Below are 27,037 nucleotides of genomic sequence, written 5' to 3'. Positions count from 1 at the left end.
GGGGGGATATGATCTCCATGTATAATACATAAGGGTGGATATGATCTCCATGTATAATACATAAGGGGGCATATGATCTCCATGTATAATACATAAGGGGGGGAATATGATCACCATGTATAATACATAAGGGGGGATATGATCTGCATATATAACACTTAAGGGGGAATATGATCTCCATGTATTATACATAAGGGGGGGTATGATCACTATGTATAATACAAAAGGGGGGATATGATCTCCATGTATAATACATAAGAGAGATATGATTTCCAAGTATTAATACATAAGGGGGGATATGATCTTCATGTACAATACTTAAGGGGGGATATGATCTCCATGTATAATACATAAGGGGGGATATGATCTCCATGTCTAATATATATGGGGGGATATGATCATCTCCATGTACAATACATAAGGAGTGATATGATCTCTATGTATAATACATAAGGGGGATATGATCTCCATGTATAATACATAAGAGGGGATATGATCTCCATGTATAATACATAAGGGGGATATGATCACCATGTATAATACATAAGGGGGGATATGATCTCCATGTATAATACATAAGGGTGATATGATCACCATATATAATACATAAGTGGGGATATGATCTCCATTAATAATACATAAGGGGGGAATATGATCTCCATGTATAATACATAAGGGGGATATGATCTCCATGTATAATACATAAGGGGGGATATGATCACCATGTATAATACATAAGGGGGGATATGATCTCCATGTATAATACATAAGGGGGGATATGATCTCCATGTATAATATATAAGGGGGGATATGATCATCTCCATGTACAATACATAAGGGAGGATATGATCTCCATGTATAATACATAAGGGGGGATATGATCTCCATGTATAATACATAAGGGGGGATATGATCTCAATGTATAATACATAAGGGGGGATATGATCTCCATGTATAATATATAAGGGGGTTATGATCTCCATATATAATACATAAGGGGGATATGATCTCCATGTATAATACATAAGGGGGGATATGATCTCAATGTATAATACATAAGGGGGGATATGATCTCCATGTATAATATATAAGGGGGTTATGATCTCCATGTATAATACATAAGGGGGAATATGATCTCCATGTATAATACATAAGTGGGGATATGATCTCCATGTATAATATATAAGGGGGTTATGATCTCCATGTATAATATATAAGGGGGTTATGCTCTCCATGTATAATATATAAGGGGGTTATGATCTCCATGTATAATACATAAGGGGGGATATGATCTCCATGTATAATACATAAGGGGTGATATGATCTCCATGTATATTACATAAGGGGGGATATGATCTCCATTTATAATAAATAAGGGGGGATATGATCTCCATGTATAATACATAAGGAAGATATGATTTCCATGTATAATACATAAGGGGGGATATGATCTCCATGTATAATACATAAAGGGAGATATGATCACCATGTATAATACATTAGGGGGGATATGATCTTCATGTATAATACATAAGGGGGGATATGATCTCTGTGTATAATACATAAGGGGGGATATGATCTCTGTGTATAATACATAAGGGGGGGATATGATCTCCATGTATAATACATAAGGGGGATATGATCTCCATTTATAATAAATAAGGGGGGATATGATCTCCATGTATAATACATAAGGGAGGATATGATCTCCATGTATAATACATAAGGGAGATATGATCTCCATGTAGAATACATAAGGGAGGATATGATCTCCATGTATAATACATAAGGGAGATATGATCTCCATGTATAATACATAAGTGGGGATATGATCTCCATGTACAATACATAAGGGGGATATGATCTCCATGTATAATACATAAGGGGAGATATGATCTCCATGTATAATACATAAGGGGGATATGATCACCATGTATAATACATAAGGGGGGATATGATCTCCATGTACAATACATAAGGGGGATATGATCTCCATGTATAATATATAAGGGAGGATATGATCTCCATGTATAATACATAAGGGAGATATGATCTCCATGTATAATAAATAAGGGGGGATATGATCTCCATGTATAATACATAAGGGAGGATATGATCTCCATGTATAATACATAAGGGAGATATGATCTCCATGTATAATACATAAGGGGGGATATGATCTCCATGTATAATACATAAGGGAGGATATGATCTCCATGTATAATACATAAGGGAGATATGATCTCCATGTATAATATATAAGTGGGGATATGATCTCCATGTACAATACATAAGGGGGACATGATCTCCATGTATAATACATAAGGGGGGATATGATCTCCATGTATAATACATAAGGGGGGATATGATCTCCATGTATAATACATAAGGAGGGATATGATCACCATGTATAATACATAAGGGGGATATGATCTCCATGTATAATACATAAAGGGGGATATGATCTCCATGTATAATACATAAGTGGGGATATGATCTCCATGTATAATACATAAGGGGGGATATGATCTCCATGTATAATACATAAGGGGGGATATGATCTCCATGTATAATACATAAGGGGGGATATGATCTCCATCTATAATACATAAGGGGGGATATGATCTCCATGTATAATACATAAGGGGGGATAAGATCTCCATGTATAATACATAAGGGGGGATATGATCTCCATGTATAATACATAAGGGGTATATGATCTCCATGTATAATACATAAGGGGGGATATGATCTCCATGTATAATACATAAGGGGGATATGATCTCCATGTATAATACATAAGGTGGGATATGATCTCCATTTATAATACATAAGGGGGGATATGATCTGCATTTATAATACATAAGGGGGAATATGATCTCCATGTATAATACATAAGGGGGGGATATGATCTCCATGTATATTACATAAGGGGGGATATGATCTCCATGTATAATACATAAGGGGGGGATATGATCTCCATGTATATTACATAAGGGGGGATATGATCTCCATGTATAATACATAAGGGAGATATGATTTCCATGTATTAATACATAAGGGGGGATATGATCTCCATGTACAATACTTAAGGGGGGATATGATCTCCATGTATAATACATAAGGGGAGATATTATCTCCATGTATAATATAAAAGTTGGGATATGATCTCCATGTACAATACATAAGGGGGGATATGATCACCTTGTATAATACATAAGGGGGGGATATGATCTCCATGTATAATACATAAGGGAGGAATATGATCACCATGTATAATACATAAGGGGGATATGATCTCCATGTATAATACATAAGGGGGGATATGATCTCTATGTATAATACATAAGGGGGGATATGATCACCAAGTATAATACATAAGGGGGGATATGATCTCCATGTATAATACATAAGGGGGGGATATGATCACCAAGCATAATACATAAGGTAGGATATGATCTCCATGTATAATACATAAGGGGGATATGATCTCCATGTATAATACATAAGGGGGGATATGATCACCATGTATAATACATAAGGGGGATATGATCTCCATGTATAATACATAAGGGGGGATATGATCTGCATGTATAATACATAAGGGGTGATATGATCTCCATGTATAATACATAAGGGGGATATGATCTCCATGTATAATAGATAAGGGAGATATGATTTCCATGTATTAATACATAAGGGGGGATATTATCTCCATGTACAATACTTAAGGGGGGATATGATCTCCATGTATAATATATAAGGGGGGATATGATCTCCATGTATATTACATAAGGGGGATATGATCACCATGTATAATGCATAAAGGGGATATGATCTCCATGTATAATACATAAGGGGGGGATATGATCTCGATGTATAATACATAAGGGGGATATGATCACCATGTGTAATACATAAGGGAAGATATTATCTCCATGTATAATACATAAGGGGGGATATGATCTCCATTTATAATACAGCGGGGGGGAATATGATCAGCATGTATAATACATAAGGGGGGATATGATCTCCATTGATAATACATAAGGGGGGAATATGATCAGCATGTATAATACATAACGGGGAATATGATCTCCATGTATAATACATAAGCGGGGGATATGATCACCATTTATAATACATAAGGGGGGATATGATCTCCATGTATAATACATAAGGGGGGGAATATGATCAGCATGTATAATACATAAGGGGGGATATGATCTGCATGTATAACACTTAAGGGGGAATATGATCTCCATGTATTATACATAAGGGGGGGTATGATCACCATGTATAATACAAAAGGGGGGATGTGATCTCCATGTATAATACATAAGGGGGGGATATGGTCACCATGTATAATACATAAAGGGGGATATGATCTCCATTTATAATACATAAGGGGGGATATGATCTGCATGTATAATATATAAGGAGTGATATGATCAGCATGTATAAAACATAAGGGGGATATGATCACCATGTATAATACATAAGGGGGGATATGATCACCATGTATAATACATAGAGGGGGATATGATCACCTTGAATAATACATAAGGGGGGGATATGATGTCCATGTAAAATACATAATGGGGATATGATCTCCATGTATAATACGTAAAGGGGGATATGATCTCCATGTATAATACATAAGGGGGGGATATGATCACCATGTATAATACATAAGGGGGGATATGATCTTCATGTATAATACGTGAGGGGGGATATGATCTCCATTTATAATACATAAGGGGGATATGATCTCCATGTATAATACATAAGGGGGGATATAATCACCATGTATAATACATTATTAATATTATTATACAGAATTTATAAAGCGCCAATAGTTCGCTCAGCGGTGTACATTACAGAGGGTAACAGAACATGTGACAGAACAATACCAATTCAATGCAAAACATGAGGGGATCGAGGGCCCTGCTCTTTCGAGCTTACAATCTAGGAGGTAAGGGGGATATGATCCCCATGTATAATACATAAGGGGAATATGATCTCCATGTACAATATTTAAGGGGGGATATGATCTCCATGTATAATATATAAGGGGGGATATGATCTCCATGTATAATACATAAGGGGGGATGTGATCTCCGTGTATAATACATAAGGGGGATACGATCTCCATGTATAATACATAAGGGGGGATATGATCACCATGTATAATACATAAGGGGGGGATATGATCTCCATGTATAATACATAAGGGGGGGATATGATCTCCATGTATAATACATAAGGGAGATATGATTTCCATGTATTAATACATAAGGGTGGATATCATCTCCATTTACAATACTTAAGGGGGGATATGATTTCCATGTATAATACATAGGGGGGATATGATCTGCATTTATAATACATAAGGGGGATATGATCACCATGTATAATACATAAGGGGGATATGATCTGCATTTATAATACATAAGGGGTGATATGATCAGCATGTATAACACATAAGGGGGAATATGATCTCCATGTATAATATATCAGGGGGGGATATGATCTCCATGTATATTACATAAGGGAGATATGATTTCCATGTACAATACTTAAGGGGGGATATGATCTCCATGTATAATACACAAGGGGGGATATTATCCCCATGTATAATATATAAGTTGGGATATGATCAACATTTATAATACATAATGGGGGATATGATCTCCATGTATTATACATAAGGGGGATATGATCACCATGTATAATACATAAGGGAGGAATATGATCACCATGTATAATACATAAGGGGGGATATGATCTCCATGTATAATACATAAGGGGGGATATGATCTCCATGTATAATACATAAGGGGGGATATGATCTCTATGTATAATACATAAGGGGGGGATATGATCACCAAGTATAATACATAAGGGGGGATATGATCTCCATGTATAATACATAAGGGGGGGATATGATCACCAAGCATAATACATAAGGGGGGATATGATCTCCATGTATAATACATAAGGGGGATATGATCTCCATGTATAATACATAAGGGGGGAATATGATCACCATGTATAATACATCAGGGGGGATATGATCTCAATGTATAATACATAAGGGGCATATGATCTCCATTTATTATACATAAGGGGGGGATATGATCTGCATGTATAACACATAAGGGGGATATGATCACCATGTATAATACATAAGGGGGGATATGATCTCCATGTACAATACTTAAGGGGGGGATATGATCTCCATGTATAATATATAAGGGGGGATATGATCTGCATGTATATTACATAAGGGGGATATGATCACCATGTATAATGCATAATGGGGATATGATCTCCATGTATAATACATAAGGGGGGGATATGATCTCCATGTATAATACATAAGGGGGATATGATCACCATGTGTAATACATAAGGGAAGATATTATCTCCATGTATAATACATAAGGGGGAATATGATCAGCATGTATAATATATAAGGGGGGATATGATCTCCATGTATAATACATAAGGGGGGGATATGATCTCCATGTATAATACATAAGGGTGGATATGATCTCCATGTATAATACATAAGGGGGCATATGATCTCCATGTATAATACATAAGGGGGGGAATATGATCACCATGTATAATACATAAGGGGGGATATGATCTGCATATATAACACTTAAGGGGGAATATGATCTCCATGTATTATACATAAGGGGGGGTATGATCACTATGTATAATACAAAAGAGGGGATATGATCTCCATGTATAATACATAAGAGAGATATGATTTCCAAGTATTAATACATAAGGGGGGATATGATCTTCATGTACAATACTTAAGGGGGGATATGATCTCCATGTATAATACATAAGGGGGGATATGATCTCCATGTCTAATATATATGGGGGGATATGATCATCTCCATGTACAATACATAAGGAGTGATATGATCTCCATGTATAATACATAAGAGGGGATATGATCTCCATGTATAATACATAAGGGGGATATGATCACCATGTATAATACATAAGTGGGGATATGATCTCCATTAATAATACATAAGGGGGGATATGATCTCCATGTATAATACATAAGGGGGATATGATCTCCATGTATAATACATAAGGGGGGATATGATCACCATGTATAATACATAAGGGGGGATATGATCTCCATGTATAATACATAAGGGGGGATATGATCTCCATGTATAATATTTAAGGGGGGATATGATCATCTCCATGTACAATACATAAGGGAGGATATGATCTCCATGTATAATACATAAGGGGGGATATGATCTCCATGTATAATACATAAGGGGGGATATGATCTCAATGTATAATACATAAGGGGGGATATGATCTCCATGTATAATATATAAGGGGGTTATGATCTCCATGTATAATACATAAGGGGGGATATGATCTCCATGTATAATACATAAGGGGTGATATGATCTCCATGTATATTACATAAAGGGAGATATGATCACCATGTATAATACATTAGGGGGGATATGATCTCCATGTATAATACATAAGGGGGATATGATCTCCATTTATAATAAATAAGGGGGGATATGATCTCCATGTATAATACATAAGGGGGATATGATCACCATGTATAATACATAAGGGGGGGATATGATCTCCATGTATATTACATAAGTGGGGATATGATCTCCATGTACAATACATAAGGGGGATATGATCTCCATGTATAATACATAAGGGGGGATATGATCTCCATGTACAATACATAAGGGGGATATGATCTCCATGTATAATACATAAGGGAGGATATGATCTCCATGTATAATACATAAGGGAGATATGATCTCCATGTATAATAAATAAGGGGGGATATGATCTCCATGTATAATACATAAGGGAGGATATGATCTCCATGTATAATACATAAGGGTGATATGATCTCCATGTATAATACATAAGGGGGGATATGATCTCCATGTATAATACATAAGGAGGGATATGATCACCATGTATAATACATAAAGGGGGATATGATCTCCATGTATAATACATAAGTGGGGATATGATCTCCATGTACAATACATAAGGGGGGATATGATCTCCATGTATAATACATAAGGGAGGATATGATCTCCATGTATAATACATAAGGAGGGATATGATCACCATGTATAATACATAAAGGGGGATATGATCTCCATGTATAATACATAAGTGGGGATATGATCTCCATGTACAATACATAAGGGGGGATATGATCTCCATGTATAATACATAAGGAGGGATATGATCACCATGTATAATACATAAAGGGGGATATGATCTCCATGTATAATACATAAGTGGGGATATGATCTCCATGTACAATACATAAGGGGGACATGATCTCCATGTATAATACATAAGGGGGGATATGATCTCCATGTATAATACATAAGGGGGGATATGATCTCCATGTATAATACATAAGGAGGGATATGATCACCATGTATAATACATAAGGGGGATATGATCTCCATGTATAATACATAAAGGGGGATATGATCTCCATGTATAATACATAAGTGGGGATATGATCTCCATGTATAATACATAGGGGGGGATATGATCTCCGTGTATAATACATAAGGGGGGATATGATCTCCATGTATAATACATAAGGGGGGATATGATCTCCATCTATAATACATAAGGGGGGATATGATCTCCATGTATAATACATAAGGGGGGATATGATCTCCATGTATAATACATAAGGGGGGATATTATCTCCATGTATAATACATAAGGGGGGATATGATCTCCATGTATAATACATAAGGGGGGATATGATCTCCATGTGTAATACATAAGGGGGATATGATCTCCATGTATAATACATAAGGGGGGATATGATCTCCATGTATAATACATAATGGGGATATGATCTCCATGTATAATACATAAGGTGGGATATGATCTCCATGTATAATACATAAGGGGGGAAATGATCTCCATGTACAATACATAAGGGGGGATATGATCTCTATGTATAATACATAAGGGGGGGATATGATCTCCATGTATAATACATAAGGGGGGGATATGATCACCATATATAAATACATTAGTGGTTCATATAGTGAACTCGGTGTAGAGATATTCACCCTGAGGTCATGACAGAGGACAAGGGGGCACTCTTTACATCTGGAGGAAAGGAAATTTAATCTCCAAACATGAAAAGGTTTCTTCACAGTAAGAGCTGTGTAAATGTGGAATAGACTCCCTCAAGAGTTAGTTTTGGCCAGCTCAGTGGATTGCTTTAAAATAGGCCTGGATTCTTTCTTGGCTATACAGAATATAACTGGATGTAACATTTATAGGTAATTGATTATATATATATATTTATAGGTAAGTTGATTGAAGGAATATCCGATTGCCTCTTGGGGGATCAGGAAGGAGTTTTTTCCCCTGCAGGAGCAAATTGGGTAATGCTTTGCTGGTTTTTTTTTACCTTCCTCTGGATCAACTGGGTAAAAAGTTATTATTTTTCTTCTTCCCTATTATGTTTGAACTAGATGGACTTTTTCAGCCAGACTAACTATGTAACTACAATATATTGCCAAAAGTAGTAGTCAGCCTGCCTTTCCATGCACCTGAACTTTAATGGCCCCCCAGTCTTAGTCCCTAGGGTTCAATATTGAGTTGGCCCCACCCTTTGCAGCTATAACAGCTTCAACTCTTCTGGGAAGGCCAACCACAAGGTTTAGGAGGGTGTCTATGGGAAGGTTTGACCATTCTTCCAGAAGCACATTTGTCAGGTCAGGCACTGATGTCGGGGGAGGAGGCCTGGCTCGCAGTCTCTGCTCTAATTCATCCCAAAGGTGTTCTATGGGGTTGAGGTCAGGACTCTGTGCAGGCCAGTCAAGTTCCTCCACCCCAAAACCACCATTTCTAGCAATAAGCCCTTCATCGGCCTACAAATCTGTGTTTTTTGGCTTGATGAAGAGGTCTGTGTTTTGGCCTGATGATGGACTTATTGCTCATAACTGTTGTCAACATGTTTTGAAACTCTTTGGGATTTAGGATAACATTTTATAAGATGCAAGCCATTCTCAGATATTCTGCTAAATATCGAGCCTGAAAGGCAGAGCTGTTCACCTTCTCACCCTCTCTCCTTAAAAAGATATAAATGAATATTACAAAATATTTGATAAAATATATTAATGTAAAAATATATATATATCTGTACAGTTTGTAGTTGGATAGAAGTCTCTACTCACTGCACTTATCTTTTAGAGTCTCCAGTCTACAAATAATGGGCTTTGTCTTCAGGGCAGTTTCTGCAATCAGGTCCTGTTTATATGATAATGAATTAGCACATCAATAGGTTGGCATTAAAGGGAAAAGAACAATATAGTGATGTTTACAATAGATAGGTCTGATAAACTGCCACTCCGTTTACATAAGATAGCATACAACCCAAACTTTTGAACGGACATTCTGTGTGTCTATCAAAAACTCAGATAATGTAAGTGGAACCATACAAAGGAGCACTAATGATGGCCAATCAACCCATACACTGCTCTGATCTACAGTGCCTTGGTAAAGTATTATTACCCCTTGACATGTTTGTCACCTTACAACCAAGAAGGTCAATGTATTGTATTGGGATTTGTGGTGATAGACTAGGGGTCTCCAAACCTTTAAAACAAAGGGCCAGTATACTGTTCTTCAGACTTTAGGAGGGCCGGATTAGGGCCAGTGAGGATAGAAAATGTCCTGGTCCCAGCATCAGTGAGAATAAAGATGGCCTCTGGGTTGTTGGTCAGTAGGATTAGTGCCCCACCATTGGTATTAGAGGGAAGAATAGTGCCCCAAGGGCCAGATAAAGGGTAGCAAGGGGCCACATCTGGTTGTCAGGCTGCAGTTTGGAGACTGTTGTGATAGACCAACACAAAGTGGCACATAGTTGTGAAGTGGAAGGAAAACGAGAAATGGTTTCCAACATGTTTTAGAAATATAAAATCATTATATGTGTGCCCATAGATATTATAGGACAGTTTTGGATGTGTCAGGAGACAATGCAAGGTCTACCGTCCTCCCAATAAGATGGATTCCATATGCAGATCTACTGTCCACCCAATATGACGGTTTCCATTGCAGATCTACTGTCCACCCAATATGACGGTTTCCATTGCAGATCTACTGTCCACCCAATATGACGGTTTCCATTGAAGATCTACTGTCCACCCAATATGATGGTTTCCATTGCAGGTCTACTGTCCACCCGATATGACGGTTTACATTGCAGATCTACTGTCCACCCAATATGACAGTTTACATTGCAGATATACTGTCCACCCAATATGACCGTTTCCATTGCAGATCTACTGTCTACCCAATATGACGGTTTACATTGCAGATCTACCGTCAACCCAGTATGACGGTTTCCATTGCAGATCTACAATCCACCCAATATGACGGTTTCCATTGCAGGTCTACTGTCCACCCAATATGACGGTTTCCATTGCAGATCTACTTTCCACCCAATATGACGGTTTCCATTGCAGGTCTACTGTCCACCCAATATGACGGTTTCCATTGCAGATCTACCGTCCACCCAATATGGCGGTTTCCATTGCAGATCTACCGTCCACCCAATATGACGGTTTCCATATGCAGATCTACCGTCCACCCAATATGACGGTTTCCATTGCAGATCTACCGTCCACCCAATATGACGGTTTCCATTGCAGATCTACCGTCCACCCAATATGACGGTTTCCATTGCAGATCTACCGTCCACCCAATATAACGGGTTCCATTGCAGATCTACCGTCCACCCAATATGACGGGTTCCATTGCAGATCTACTTTCCACTCAATATGACGGGTTTCCATTGCAGATCTACCGTTCACCCAATATGAAGGTTTCCATTGCAGATCTACCGTCCACCCAATTTGACGGTTTCCATTGCAGATCTACCGTCCACCCAATATGACGGTTTCCATTGCAGATCTACTGTCCACCCAATATAACGGGTTCCATTTGCAGATCTGGCAGCCAACATAAATGCCTGAAGGTGGTGAGATTGTGCCTACAACGTCTATGGCATCCTAAATGTACCCTAAGCCCTTCTTCACATATATGGGGCCATGCGGGCCCCGTTTTGCGCCGGCACAAGAGTCCATTCATTTTAATAGACTCCTGTGCCCCTGGACACCCAGTACGGTTGTGTTTTCCAATCTGAGTGATGTGACCATTATAAATAATGGCACCCACCTGCGGGTCCGCATTCCTCTGTGTGGGTGGTGGATTTTCATGCGTATCCGCAGCTGCACCACCCACACATATTTGAACCTAACCTTAGGGCCTGTTCACACCAGATGCAGTTCAGTGCGCTTTTTTCTGCATCAAAGCTGCAAGCACAGTGTTTTCCATGTCTTCCAATGGCCCTAGTTCACACCAGTGCAGTCAGTTTCCGGTGCAAAAAAAAAAAGTAGAACATGCTGTATATTTTCTGCTCAGAACCGTACTGGAACACGGCAAACTGCATCAAAACTGCACCAGAACTGCGTGTGGTGTGAACCGTAAGCAAAAAATGCATCCGGGGTGCGTTTTTGTAGTGTGAACTGTGTGAACTGGCCCTTAGACTCGGATCACATATATATGCATTTTGGGTTTGATGTTTTCTCCAGCGCTTTTAGCAGTTTGCTTTGCATTTTTCTACATGTGTTTTTATCAGGTTTTTACTACGGTTTGCGTTTTATTCAGCTCTTTTTTTTTATTAAAGTGGAATTTTTTTTGTTGCTGGGCAGAATAAAAAATGCAAAATGCAAAACGCAGCAAAAACGCACTACTGTGCATTACAACAGCTTCTCCATAGAAGTCCCTAACCCTTTCCGAAAACGCAGCAGCTCAAAAAAAGCATCAATGTGAACGTGTTCCATAGGAAACCTTGTAAAATGGGCTGTAGTGCGTTTCTGCATGAAGCACTAAAAAATGCCTTGGTGTGAATGGAGCCTTAGATAACACAAACCTCTCCTCGTCCCCGAGGAATTATCTGCACTGGTCAAAGCTGGCCATAAACTGGTGGATTTCAGGACAAACATCCGCATGAAAAATCTCATCAGTACATGCGATAATACATTATTCCTCCCACTGACACCAATGATGGGGCACTATTCCTCCCACTGACACCAATGATGGGGCACTATTCCTCCCACTGACACCAATGATGGGGCACTATTCCTCCCACTGACACCAATGATGGGGCACTATTCCTCCCACTGACACCAATGATGGGGCACTATTCCTCCCACTGATACCAATGATGGGGCACTATTCCTCCCACTGATACCAATGATGGGACATTATTCCTCCCACTGTCACCAATGATGGGGCACTATTCCTTCCACTGATACCAGTGATGGGGCACTATTCCTCCCACTGATACCAATGATGGGGTACTCTTCCGCCCACTGACACCAATGATGGGGCACTATTCCTCCCACTGACACCAATGATGGGGCACTATTCCTCCCACTGACACCAATGATGGGGTACTATTCCTCCCACTGACACCAATGATGGGGCACTATTCCTCCCACTGACACCAATGATGGGGCACTATTCCTCCCACTGACACCAATGATGGGGCACTATTCCTCCCACTGACACCAATGATGGGGCACTATTACTCTTACTGATACCAATGATGGGGCACTATTCCTCCCACTGACAGCCATGATGGGGCACTATTCCTCCCACTGACACCAATGATGAGGCACTATTCCTCCCACTGACACCAATGATGAGGCACTATTCCTCCCACTGACATCAATGATGGGGCACTATTCTTCCCACTGACCCCAATGATGGGGCACTATTCCTCCCACTGATGATGGGGCACTATTCCTCTCACTGACACCAATGATGGGGCACTATTCCTCACACTGACACCAATGATGGGGCACTATTCCTCCCACTGACACCAATGATGAGGCACTATTCCTCCCACTGACACCAATGATGAGGCACTATTCCTCCCACTGATACCAATGATGGGGCACTATTCCTCTCACTGACACCAATGATGGGGCACTATTCCTCCCACTGACACCAATGATGGGGCACTATTCCTCCCACTGACACCAATGATGGGGCACTATTCCTCCCACTGACACCAATGATGGGGCACTATTCCTCCCACTGACACCAATGATGGGGCACTATTCCTCCCACTGACACCAATGATGGGGCACTATTCCTCCCACTGATACCAATGATGGGGCACTATTCCTCCCACTGATACCAATGATGGGACATTATTCCTCCCACTGACACCAATGATGGGACACTATTCCTCCCACTGACAGCAAAGGTGGACATTTTTTACTCCCACTGAGGACAGTAAACTGGCCCTTTGGAACATTTGGAGACCCCAGTTGTAATGGAATGGATAATTTGTAGATTTGTACATTTTTAGGTGATCGTTTATATTGAAGATTCTCACCATTTAGTAGAAAAAACAAGTTTATTGTTGGAGAACATTTCACTGTCATCCGAAATCCAATAAAGAAGATAAAGTCACATTAAAGCAGCATATAATACTGATAATGGAGAGTCGATGTGCCGCTCACAGGACGATTCTCACACATCGCAGTAAACACACAAATTCCCTTTTCAGTCTCAAGACACGGAAATATCACGAATATAAAATACATGAGAAGTTCATGAAAAAAATGTTAAACTAAAGAAACAAAAGTCTTGTGTAGTTGCCAGGGGCGGACTGACAACTCATGGGGCCCCCGGGCAATAGGGGATCATGGGGCCCCTGTGTCCTTGCCCAAACTCAAAAAAAGCCTATGAAAAAGGTACCAGGGGCATCTCATGGGGCCCCCTACTGACCCCAGGCCCTCGGGCAGTGCCCAAGTTTCCAAATGGTCAGTCCGCCCCTGGTAGTCGCCAAACATGGAGAACGAGCTACAAAAAAAGTCTAAAAAAGTACAAAGAATTCACTAGAATGAAGGATCCGGCTGAAACGATCGTTCAGTTTTGGGTTTTTTTTTTAGTATATTCACCTGTATTGTGTGTTTTGGTTCTGGTTGGTCTTCTCCCCCTGCTGGAGCAAACAGCTTTGTCTGCTGAGCTCACTGAAGAATGCAAAATCGGCTCTGGGTTATAATCCCAAAACCAAAAAATGTCATATATCGCAGTTTACCAATCATTAGATGTATCAGCTGCATTAGTTTTCTTTTTTTTTTTTGTTTTTTTCCCCTGGTGCTCTGGCCAGTAAAACACCTCCAGCATTAGTGAGACACAACTCTGGAGGAATGAGCACAGGAGGCACAGCAGACATCAGCAATGTCATTCTGGGCTGGGAGGAGGGGAGTGTTCGATGGATTAACAGATTTAAATAAACTAAAAATTGAAGCCAAACTCCAGCTCACACTTCAGTCCTCATGCACACGGGATGTTTCTACAGATGATATTTTTGTCTTTTTTTTCCCCCTACAGCCAGTAAACCCCCCCAGCATGCTATCTTAGGTGTCCATACTCACACAGACTGGAATCAACGTTTTTTTGCTGGGATGTTTTTTTTTGCTGGAAAAAAACTCCCAGAACTAGAGGAGTTTTTTCGCTGTAAAAACGCTGCAAAATGCAGTAAGTTGCAGCAAACCAGCATTTTTGGACTTTTTTTAATTAAAAAAATTATTAAAAATTAAGAAAAAAACCCTCTAATTTCAGCCAAACTGGCCCAACTCTAAACAAAAAAAAACCTAAAAAACACAAACAGAAAAAATGCGGCTAAACATTAATACAAAAACACTGAAAATCAAGTTTTTAACATGACTTTACACAGCCAATGGGCATGGAGCCTTAAAAAACAAAAAAACAAACAAACAAAAAAACGACTACCAGCACCACCCATAAGAATGAACCCGTGACCAAAATATCCATTTTAGCGGAACCGGCCCAACTCTAAAAACACATTTTTTATATTAGACAAATCATGAGCTCATCAAAGATATGACAACCTGATTGTACAATCTCCTTCAAGCTGCCCATACATGGATAGGAATTCAGGACTGCTAAATTTCAATGCATATATGGGCATAGGCAGGGGCGGACTGACCATTTGGAAACTCGGGGACTGCCCGAGGGCCCTGGGACTGTAGAGGGCCCCATGAGATGCCCCTGGTTCCTTTTTCATAGGCTTTTTTGAGTTTGGGCAAGGACACAGGGGCCCCATGATCCCCTATTACCCGGGGGCCCCATGAGTTGTCAGTCCGCCCCTGGGCATAGGGGGTGTCTATTGATTGACTTCTGTACAGCCGCTCGGGTGGATTGTCCCCGCTCCATTAGTCTGCAGGCTATAGGCTGCAATGCTGATCAGTGTATTCTGATGGTGGGGAAGTCTTCCTGCTGTCAGCATACAATAGCTCAGCGGGGAGGATTCCCCCATCCATCTCAAAAGTGTGAAAGGGGGAATCAGATCATTTTTTTCTATCAACCTGCTTATGTATGGGCTGCCTTAGATCTTCCAATAGCTATGTAGTTGAAGTGCCGGCCTCAATGGCTACCAATGTATTAGATAGGTCCTCATATTACATCATGTTGGTAAATCTAACACTGACTGTACCATCAGATTGGACCGTGTATGGTGACCAGAAGAAGGGAGGAATGATGTGACAAAGAGAAACATTTGCAAGGCACCATCTGGAAGTGCAATGGGCAAGCTGTGGCCCTTTGGCTACTAAGGAACTACAGACACTGCAAGGCACGCTGCAATTGGTACTACTGCTACTGCTGGGGGCCACAGGGTACCAAACCCTCCCACAGGAGATATTGTGTGTAGGTCATAGAACAGCGTTGGCACCGGGCAGGCTATATACAGTTGCAAAAAAAAGTATGTGAACCCCTTGGGATTACGTGGAGTTTTGCATGAATTGGGCATAAAATGTGCTCTGAACGTCATCTAAGTCACAACAATAGAAGAACACAGTCTGCTGAACATAATACTACACAAACATTAGATGTTGCCATGGTTTAATTGCACATAACATGTAAACATTCACAGTGCAGGGAGGAAAAAGTATGTGAGGCCCTAGCTTAATGACTTCTCCCAGAGCTAATTGGAGCCAGGAGTGAGCCAACCTTGACTCCAATCAGTGTGATGATATTGGATGTGTTGCTGACAGCTGTCCTGCCCTTAAAAAACACACACCTGTTTTGGGTTTACTGGTTTCAAGAAGCACTGTCTGATGTGAACCATGCCTCGCACAAAAGAGCTCTCAGAAGACCTACGATCAAGAATTGTTGACATTTCTTCAATTCAAACATTCTTCAATTCCAGTAAACCATAGAGGTCAACGTGTTTCACCTATGTGCTTCCTCAGGACCATCATTTAGGATTTATAGGAGTATGACCCAACTATAAAAACATACATTAAGATATATCCTTCAGTATAAACGATTTTACACAAAAAGCAGAAAAAAAAGATTTATACAGAAGATGGATAGACTGGTACACTCCCATGTTATTTTAAGATATCTCTAAACTGGGAGACCAAGGGCCAAGCCTGAGATAACATGTGAGTGTACCAGTCTCTCCATATTCTATATGTATATATTTTTTCTGCAATATTAATAAATTGTGATACCATCTAATCACAAATAATAGCGCAACCCTACACCTTAAATAAATAAATATTTAAAGATTATATAAATTAATAAATCCACCACCAAATAAGTGCACACAAATAAATTAATATAAAACAAAATATAGGAAATCTACATATAGTCCATTCTGGAAAAGTCCATATATAATGATCCTCTATCAATGAAGTAATGAGATCCTCCTTCACCAACGTGACATCCAGTGCTCAGAACACCCCAGCAAAATGCACACTCACCATGTGCTGGTAATAAACCACCGTATCTGTAAATATCCATCAATCCACCACTACGCTCCGATTTTAAAGAAATCCTCATATATCCAGTTTGTACATGTGAATAAAGAACATACTCGCCATAGTGCAATATCATCCAGTAACTTTATTAAGGTAACAAACTCCCCATAAAACTGCACTCACAATAAATAGAAAAATGTATAGCAGTGATTAATAATAGAGCCTCAGGCTCTGTCTCCGGCGTCTCACCCGCCCACCTGCAACCAAGATGGCGATGGTGCAACCACATGATCCGGACACGTGAGTCAGCGTGCGTGATGACGTCACTGATAAAGCCACACCATAACGCGTTTCGTCAGACGACTTCTTCTGAGAGAGTGGTCAACAGTACAGGGAGAGCACTCTTAAGGACCCAACTCCTTCCTGATTGGCCCAATTACTACAACACCTGATGCGGTGTATTATCACTAATATACACGATCTGATATATATATGATATATACACAGCGGACTACCAAACTGCAGCAGCACCATCTTGTGTGCAAATAGTATAACAACAGGGTGATAGCAATACATGTCAATGCAATAGCAATCAGCACAATCACAATTATATATACAGTACCATAATAAAATATATTTAAAATAAATATTAATCTACATCAATATATATTAATAAAACATTTATATATGTTAATAAAAAATTAATATGAATGTAAATATAAATAAAAAATTAATATAAAAAAGTATTAATAAAATAAATAGAAAATTAAATAAATCAAATATTAAATAAATTAAAATAAACGTATGCATCACTGATAAAACAATTTAAGTCCAGTTCCACGTTCAATCCTTTAGGAGACAAAGCTTCAGTTAAATATATCCATTTAGTTTCACATTTAGAGAGCTCTCTCATTCTATTAGAACCCCTCCAAGCTTTAGGGATAGATTCTATGGCCCAAAATTTTAAACCGGTAGGATCACAATTATGATGTCTCTTTAGGTGTATTAATATATATTTATTTTATTTTATTGATGTAGATTAATATTTATTGTAAATATATTTTATTATGGTACTGTATATATAATTGAGATTGTGCTGATTGCTATTGCTCCAAAAAATTCAAGGAAGACTTTTTACTCAGAGTATAGTATCAAGTCAATGAAACTCCAGGGCTATTGATCTGGTCAGTTAAGTAGCACAGGGCTTTGTTAATCACTTTCAGCTGCTTTGGTGTTAATGAAATCAACAACAGGTGCACTGGACGGGCAACAATGAGATGACCCCCAAAACACAAATGGTTTTACAGGCGGAGGCCACTGACATACAGTTTTTTCCCTGCTCATCTTTTTATTTTTCAGGAGCGTTTTTCACTAGTTTTGCATTTGGCTAGCGTCCGTGTCACTACTGGTAGCATGAGGCGATCCCGGGACCCTACAGAGGTTGCACAGGCAGTCTAACTCCTCCAGCATGGCACATCAATACATGCCATTGCCAGCAGGGTTGCTATGTCTCCCAGCATAGTCTCACGAGCGTGGAGGAGATTCCAGTAAAATTAGATGTGAAATATGCACAAAAAATATATAGATGTATAAAATTAATAAATGTAATTCAAAATAATTTTAAATGACATTTTATGAGTCCAACTTTAGTTTGCTTTCCTACTAGAGCTGAGTGCTTATTTCAAAACCATCCGTGATTTATGTTGTGTCTTCCAATACTGAAAATTATGGAAAAAAAACTCCATAAAAACTTTAGCTTGTGTGCTCCTTCACCAATATGTGCTCACCTGACTTATATGGCCAAACCGTAAGTGAGGTCAAAAACAGCTTCTGTCCCTTTAAATCAGCGGTTCTCAACCTGTGGGTCACGACCCCTCTGGGGGTCGAATGATTCTTTCAAAGGGGTCGCCTAAGACCATCAGAAATATTCAGAATATGATACCAATGATGAGGCACTATTCCTCCCACTGACACCAATGATGGGGCACCATTCCCTCCACTGACACCAAGGATGGGGCACTATTCCTCCCACTGACACCAATGATGGGGCACTATTCCTTCCACTGACACCAAGGATGGGGCACTATTCCTTCCACTGACACCAAGGATGGGGCACTATTCCTCCCACTGACACCAAGGATGGGGCACTATTCCTCCCACTGACACCAATGATGGGGCACTATTTCTCCCACTGACACCAATGATGGGGCACTAGTCCTCCCACTGACACCAATGATGGGGCAGACAGGTATAAAAAGACACAAATGAATGCAGCTCTGTAATCAATAATACATCATTAACCCCTTCCCACTGACCGTACCGATATACACTCACTGGCCACTTTATTAGGTACACCTGATCAATCGTTTGGTAACAAATTGCTAATCAGCCAATCACACGGCAGCAGCTCAATGCATTTAGGCATCTAGATGTGGTGAAGACAACTTGCTGAAGTTCAATCCAAGCACCAGAATGGGGACGAAAAGGGATTTAAGTGACTTTGAACATGGCATGGTTGTTGGTGCCAGACGGGCTGGTCTGAGTATTTCAAAAACCGCTGATCTACTGGGATTTGCATGCACAACCATCTCTAGGGTTTACAGCAGGGCGTATTTACCACAAGGCAAACCAGGCATTTGCCTAGGGCGGCATTTTTTAGGGGGGCAGTGCCACCCTCTGGAAGAATGGATAGAAGAAGGGACACACGCAGCATGGGGACAGGGTGGGATCAGAGAGAGTCTGCGGGCTGCTTGACAGTATATGCAGAGCCTGACTCTCATTCCCGAGGAGGTCCGGAGCTGTGAAGGTGATTGTCTTTCTCTCTCGCCGGGTGGGGGAAGGCAGTGTATGGGGGGCAATGGTAGAGGAAGGCTCTCTCGGGTGGGGGGGGTCAGGTGTATTATTGATCAATATCTGAGGCTCTTTCCTCCAGGGGGTGGGGGCGGCGTTGGTCGTTGTCAGACTTTCTCCACAGGGGGATGTGGGGGTGGCTGATTTTTGTGTTGCCTAGGCTAAAAACCTACATACACCACTGATTTACAGAGAATGGTCCGATAAAGAGAAAATACCATACCAAGCCCACAGCCACCCCTCTGTCCAAGTATACCACGTCCACCGCCACGCCTCTGTCCAAGTATGCCACGTCCACCGCCACCCCTCTGTCCAAGTATGCCACGTCCACCGCCACCCCTCTGTCCAAGTATACCACATCCACTGCCCCCCTCTGTCAAAGTATACCACATCCACAGCCACATCCCATACATCCTCGCACGCCCCGTACATCCCACACACTGCGCATACCCCATACATCCTGTAGTGCAAGCAGATATACTGATCTGCAGGAGACCTGCATGGCACCAGTGACATACTGATTGCTGGTGCAATACTTTCCAGGTTCCTGCAGACAAAAAATAATAAATGCACATTTTTTTACCTGCAAGAACTCATCTCTGTGGTCTTTATTAAACTCTCCAGTATCCTCCCAACTATAGAAGTTACACTAACAGGTCTATAATTACTTGTAAAGATTTTGACCCCTTTTTAAATATTGGCACCACATTGGCCTTACACCAATCCAGGGGTACTATGCCAGTCATTAAAGATTCCCTAAAAATGAGAAACAATGGCTTTGAAATGACAGAGCTCAAGTCTTTAAGGCCCCGTGGGTGTATGTCATCCGGTCCAGGGGCTTTATTCACCTTTATTCTGTCTAAATATTTCTGGATAGGGATTGATTTCACGTTCATGCTGAACCTAAGTTCCACTTCAACATGGGCCAACGGTACGGGCATCCAGCGGGCTATTCACCTGCCGCTCCCCACAATGCACTGCAGCCTGACAGTACATTGTGACTGGTCAAGGCAATGCACCTGACCACAGGTCAGGTGTAACACTTTGACCAATCACGGCGCGTGATGAAGCGAAGTGAACTCCGCCCCCTTGTGATGCTATGACAGTATTTAAGAACTGTCATCAGGGGCGCAGCTGTAAGACGGCGGGAGCCCGCGCCGCGAGTGCATCACTTTCTTTTCTTCTATTTTTTTCTGGGCATCGTGATTGACATTGGATCTACTTTCGGGGACTTTTTTTTATTTTTAATAAAGGATTTGTTAACCATTACCCGCCCGGCCTATAGCCGTTTGGCGGCATCAAAAGCGCTTTAGCTTTCTGGGTGCAAGCCATTTGGCGTGCTCTCGCACATGCGCGGTTGCAGAGCCGCGCAGCGGCGCGATCTGTCACCGGCCGTGTACCTCGGACATGGCCAATGACAGATCTGAGTACTGGCTCCCCTTGCCGGTACCATGTGACCTGCTGTGACCAATCACAGCAGGTCACATGACAGTTGTATACAATGGATGGCTTCATTCATTCCATCCATTTTATACTAGTGCCTAGCTGTGAACGGTCATAGCAGGTCACATGCATATGTCATGTGATTAGCTGTGGCCAAATCACAGCTAAGCACAAAAAAAAAAAAAAACTGAATGAATCGATTTCATTCAGGTAAATGCTTGCTTATAGCAAAGTAATTCTTTGCTATAAGCAAATTGTGTAAAAAAAAAAATAAAAAATACTGATCACTTCCCCAAAGTAGTACAATGTTACTATGGTAACATTGTACTACTTTGGTCATAGTAAAATATAAAAACAAAATCTTAAAAAAAAAAAATAAAAAATGAAAAATAATAAAAAAAATATATATATACGTATATATATATTTTTCCATACTGTCACCAGTCAGTGCCCCTGATCACCGCCATGCCAGTTATATGATTACGCTGTACTGCACTGGTGACAGTATGTAAAAAAAAAAAAAATAGTGAAAATAATTTTCAATTTTTTCCTTTTCCGAAAAATTATGACAAAAAAAAAATAACTTCAAAAAACCTCGCCATTCCTCTTATGAAGTACATTGGGCGGTCTACTCTGCAAAAAGGGGTCATTTGGGGGATCTCTGTACTGTTCTGACATTCTTGGACCTCAAGAAATTAGATTGGCCGTCAGTACTTCAGGATTGATCAATTTTCAGATATATACCATAGTTTGTGAACTCTATAACTTTCCTACAAACTAAATAATACATCCTAATTTGGGTTATTTTCACCAAAGACATGTAGCAGAATACATCTCGGCCTAAATTTATGAAGAACAATTATTTATTTGTAAACTTTTATAACAGAAACAAAGAAAAACATGTTTTTTTTCAAAATTTTTGGTATTTTTTTTGTTAATTTAGCCATAAATAAAAACCCCAGCAGTGATTAAATACCACCAAAAGAAAGCTCTAGTTGTGTGAAGAAAATGATAAAATTTTAGTTTGGGTACAATGTTGTATGACCGCGCAATTGTCATTCAAAGTGTGAGAGCGCTGAGACCTGAAAAATGGCCTGGGCAGGAAGGGGAAAATTGCCCGGTATTAAATGGTTAAAGACTGTCTCCTGTCTTTTTTTACACTACCCTTTTTTTTGTGAATGGGTAGCGCATACTCATTCACATGGGGGGGGGGGGGGACAGACAGGATCTGGGGGCCTTTGTGCTAAAAGGAGCTTCCAGATACCAATAAGCCCCCCCCGCAGACCCCCACAACCACAGGCCACAGTTGTGGGGAAGAGGCCCTTGTCCTCACCCCGAAGCATCCCCCCCATGTTTAGGGCATGTGGCCTGGTATGGTTTAGGAGGGGGGAGCACTGGCTCATTTTACATTTTGGCATGGGGGTTCCCCTCAAAATCCATACCAGACCCGACTTCATAATAGAACTCATGGCAGATTGTAGTAACTGAGCGGAATCATACCACATCCTCAGGTGCCGTAAGATACCGATCAGTAAATTGTTTGGTTCGTGTTCGAAGTTTGCGATTGAACATTCTGTAGGTTTGGATGTTCGACCAGAAAACCGAACAGGGGGGTGTCCAGCCCATCACTATTTCTGGACCATCAGTTGTGAGCCAATGTGAATCATCTGGAGCTGTGTCAGTACCACGCCCATTATGGACAAGAGCCCCCCCATGCTTCATTGTATACACAGAGCTGAAGAAGGGATTCCATACATTGGCCTTCTCTTTGTCCCCAGTCACCCCCTCTAGATGATTCTGTAAAGGGCCTACATGCTCGGACCGAACCTTTCTACTATGAATATATTTGATGAATGTTTGGGCGGTTTAGCCCGCCATCTTTTGCAATGTGTAGCTCATCTTGAATTTTTGTGGCCTTCATTTCCTCTTTACAAATTCTGTTATATTCCTTGTAGTGATGAGAATGTTCCTTCATTTTTAAAAGCTGTTTTCTTTTTATAGCTATTAAGTAATATTTACTAACATGACACAAAATATTACTGACAGACTTTACTGCCACAACACAAAATTTACTGAAAGAGTCACATTCTTACAGACCGTTCACGTCGAACATAAGTCATCTCTGGCACAGCTGTCAGACAGCCGGGAGCCAGCATTGGGAGCAGAGCTGGTATTTTGTCCCCTTTGGGCAGTGGCGGACATTGTAATTGATGTTCAAATCTACTTTGAGAAACTTTTTTTAATTTTAAATAAATGACTTGTCAAAGACTGTCTTCTGGCTTTTTTTTTTTTTTTAACGAATGGGTAGCAGTATCATGTACCACATACTCATTCACATAGGGTGGGTGGGATCTGGGGGCCTCCTTGTTAAAGGGGGCTTCCAGATTCCAATAAACCACCCCTGCCCGCAGACCCCCACAACCACAGTAGTGAAGAAGAGGCAAATGTCTCGATCCACATGGGGAGCCCCCCTGCCCCAATGCACCCCCCATGTTGAGGGCACGTAGCCTGGTATGGTTCAGGAGGAGGGGTGGGGCAGGCAATCCCCTTACCTTACCTGCCAGGCCGCATAATCGGATAGGGGTCTGGTAGGGATGTTGGGGGTGAACCCCATGCTTTTTTTTTATTTTTAAATATTAGTGTGGGGGTTCCCCTCAAAATCCATACCACACCCGAAGGGCTTGGTATGGATGGAAGGGGGGACCCCATGCCATTTTGGAAAAAAAAAAAAAAAAAAAAAAAAAAAAAGGTGGTACTTGTCGGGTAATGCTGAGAATTCTTTTTACATTCAGCTGTCGGCAGGGAACCCCACTGACAGCCGAGACATGAATGAATGTTTCACTAGTAAAATAAAGCATGACCTAATGCCCGGCCGGCATTTCCGATGCAGTTGCAGAGCGGTAACACCATTCAAACTGCATTATAGGCGTTTGTAACGCTCAGCAAACGCCTAGCAACCGCCTCTAAACCGCGCATGTGGCGTTTGCCGAGTGTTAAAAAACGCTATAGGGGCGTTTGGCAAAACTTAATTTAAAAAATTAAATTTAATATGTGCAAGATAAAAAAAAAAATACAAACTTACATTTTTTGTTGCACAGAAAATGGGAATTAGCACAAAATATTGGTCCTCCTGTCCAGTGGCCCCTATTTTATCTCTAGAGCCCTCTTCTCCATAGGTAGCCCATAGATAAGTCAGTCCCCCCCCCCCCATTCAGCCAGCTGGGTTGAACAAAAAAAAAAAAAGAAGAAAAAAAAAGTTTCTTGATTCCCCCATCCACACATTTGATGTTAATGGGGTAATCCTCCCCCCTGAACTATTGTACTCTGATAGAGGGGAGATTTACACAGTCAGAATACACTGATCAGCATTGCAGGCTATAGCTTCAGTGCTGATCAAGTGGGGAAAATTTTGACAAAGCAGATCGGTAGATCAAGTTCTGTGTAACCACAGTGCCATACGTAGATCGAAATTTGGCTGGTTCCTTCTAAACTGGCCAAATGTCAATCTATGTATGGTCAGCTTTAGTTTTGTCCAGTAAATGCCACTATATCTCCAGAACCACGCCAGAGAGTGGAGTGTTATCTCCAGAACCATTTTCTCCTTGGTCCTTTCCAATCAGTCCGGTGTTATCTCCTTATCTCCAAACCCATTTTATCCTCGGTTATTTCTAATCAGTCCTGTGTCATCTCCAGAAGCCTCTCCTTGGTCCTTTAAAATCAGTGTTGTGTCATCTCCAGAAGCCTCTCCTTGGTCCTTTCCAGTCTGTCCAACATCTCCAGAACCATATTCTTCTATGACTTCCTTATTGGTAACTTATAGTAGAGAAAAAAAAAAAAGTTATTAAATTTTGAGGAAAGATTCTTGACACACATTTTCATGTTTGGTAATAAAATTGAAATGCTGCAGTCATCTTCTTTACAGCAGCTCCACAAGAGGAACTTTTTTCTGGTACTTTCTGGTATGGGCAAAAAGGAAGCCACCGGTTCCCGATCTATAAAATGTTACAGCACTACACCGCTTTAATAAATAGAAAAGTACACACACTATAGAGATTTTACTTTTTATACAGGATACCTAGGGTGGGGTTCCTCTGCTGCTAACAGTTCTGGACATGCATGCCTTTGTGTAACTTACCGGGATCGGTCTCAGTCATCATTAGCGCAGATGGGTTTTTCCACGGGAGATACTGAAAGGGAAGGACAGAATATTAAGATAACGGAAGACTCTGAATATCACATTGATATTGCCTGTTGAGTTAAAAATACAGTTGAGAAAATTAAAAAAGATATATATATATATATATATATATATTTTGTTTTTAAAAACTTCCACTAGAATTAAATATGGTTGCTAGAAGAAACACGCAGACTTATCCAATGAAGAGTGCATGGAGAAGTGTGCCGAGTGCAGTACACCCATGGGGGGCGATTTACTAAAAGTGGAGAGTGGAAAGTCTTGGGCGGCTCTGCATAAGGACCAATCAGCTTCCAGGTTTTATTACCAAAGCTGGATTGGAAAATCTGATGTTAGAAGCGGATTGGCTGTCATGCACAGCTGCACCAGATTCGGAGTGCTCCAGTTTTAGTAAATCCCCCCCAAAATAAACCAATCAGAGCTCACTTTACTGCAGTCACATGAATGAATGGGGGATCATCTGCCAAGGAGTTTTCAGACAGGCTGCACAGTGCCCATGTGTATGAAGGGGGACAGGAACAATTATTTGAAGAGTGATATGTAATGTGCCAGGGAGGCTGGGATACAATACATGGGGGATTTTGGTGTCTGTTTAAGAAAGAGAAAAGCCGAGATCCTGAAGATCACATCTGATCTCTCAGGTGTGCCAGTTTATGAA

This window comes from Staurois parvus, unplaced genomic scaffold (genome assembly GCF_062004578.1).
Source record: "Staurois parvus isolate SC_StPar_1 unplaced genomic scaffold, SC_StPar_1.0 ptg000691l, whole genome shotgun sequence".
Taxonomy (NCBI): Eukaryota; Metazoa; Chordata; class Amphibia; order Anura; family Ranidae; genus Staurois; species Staurois parvus.
Note: the sequence above shows the minus strand (reverse complement) of the source record.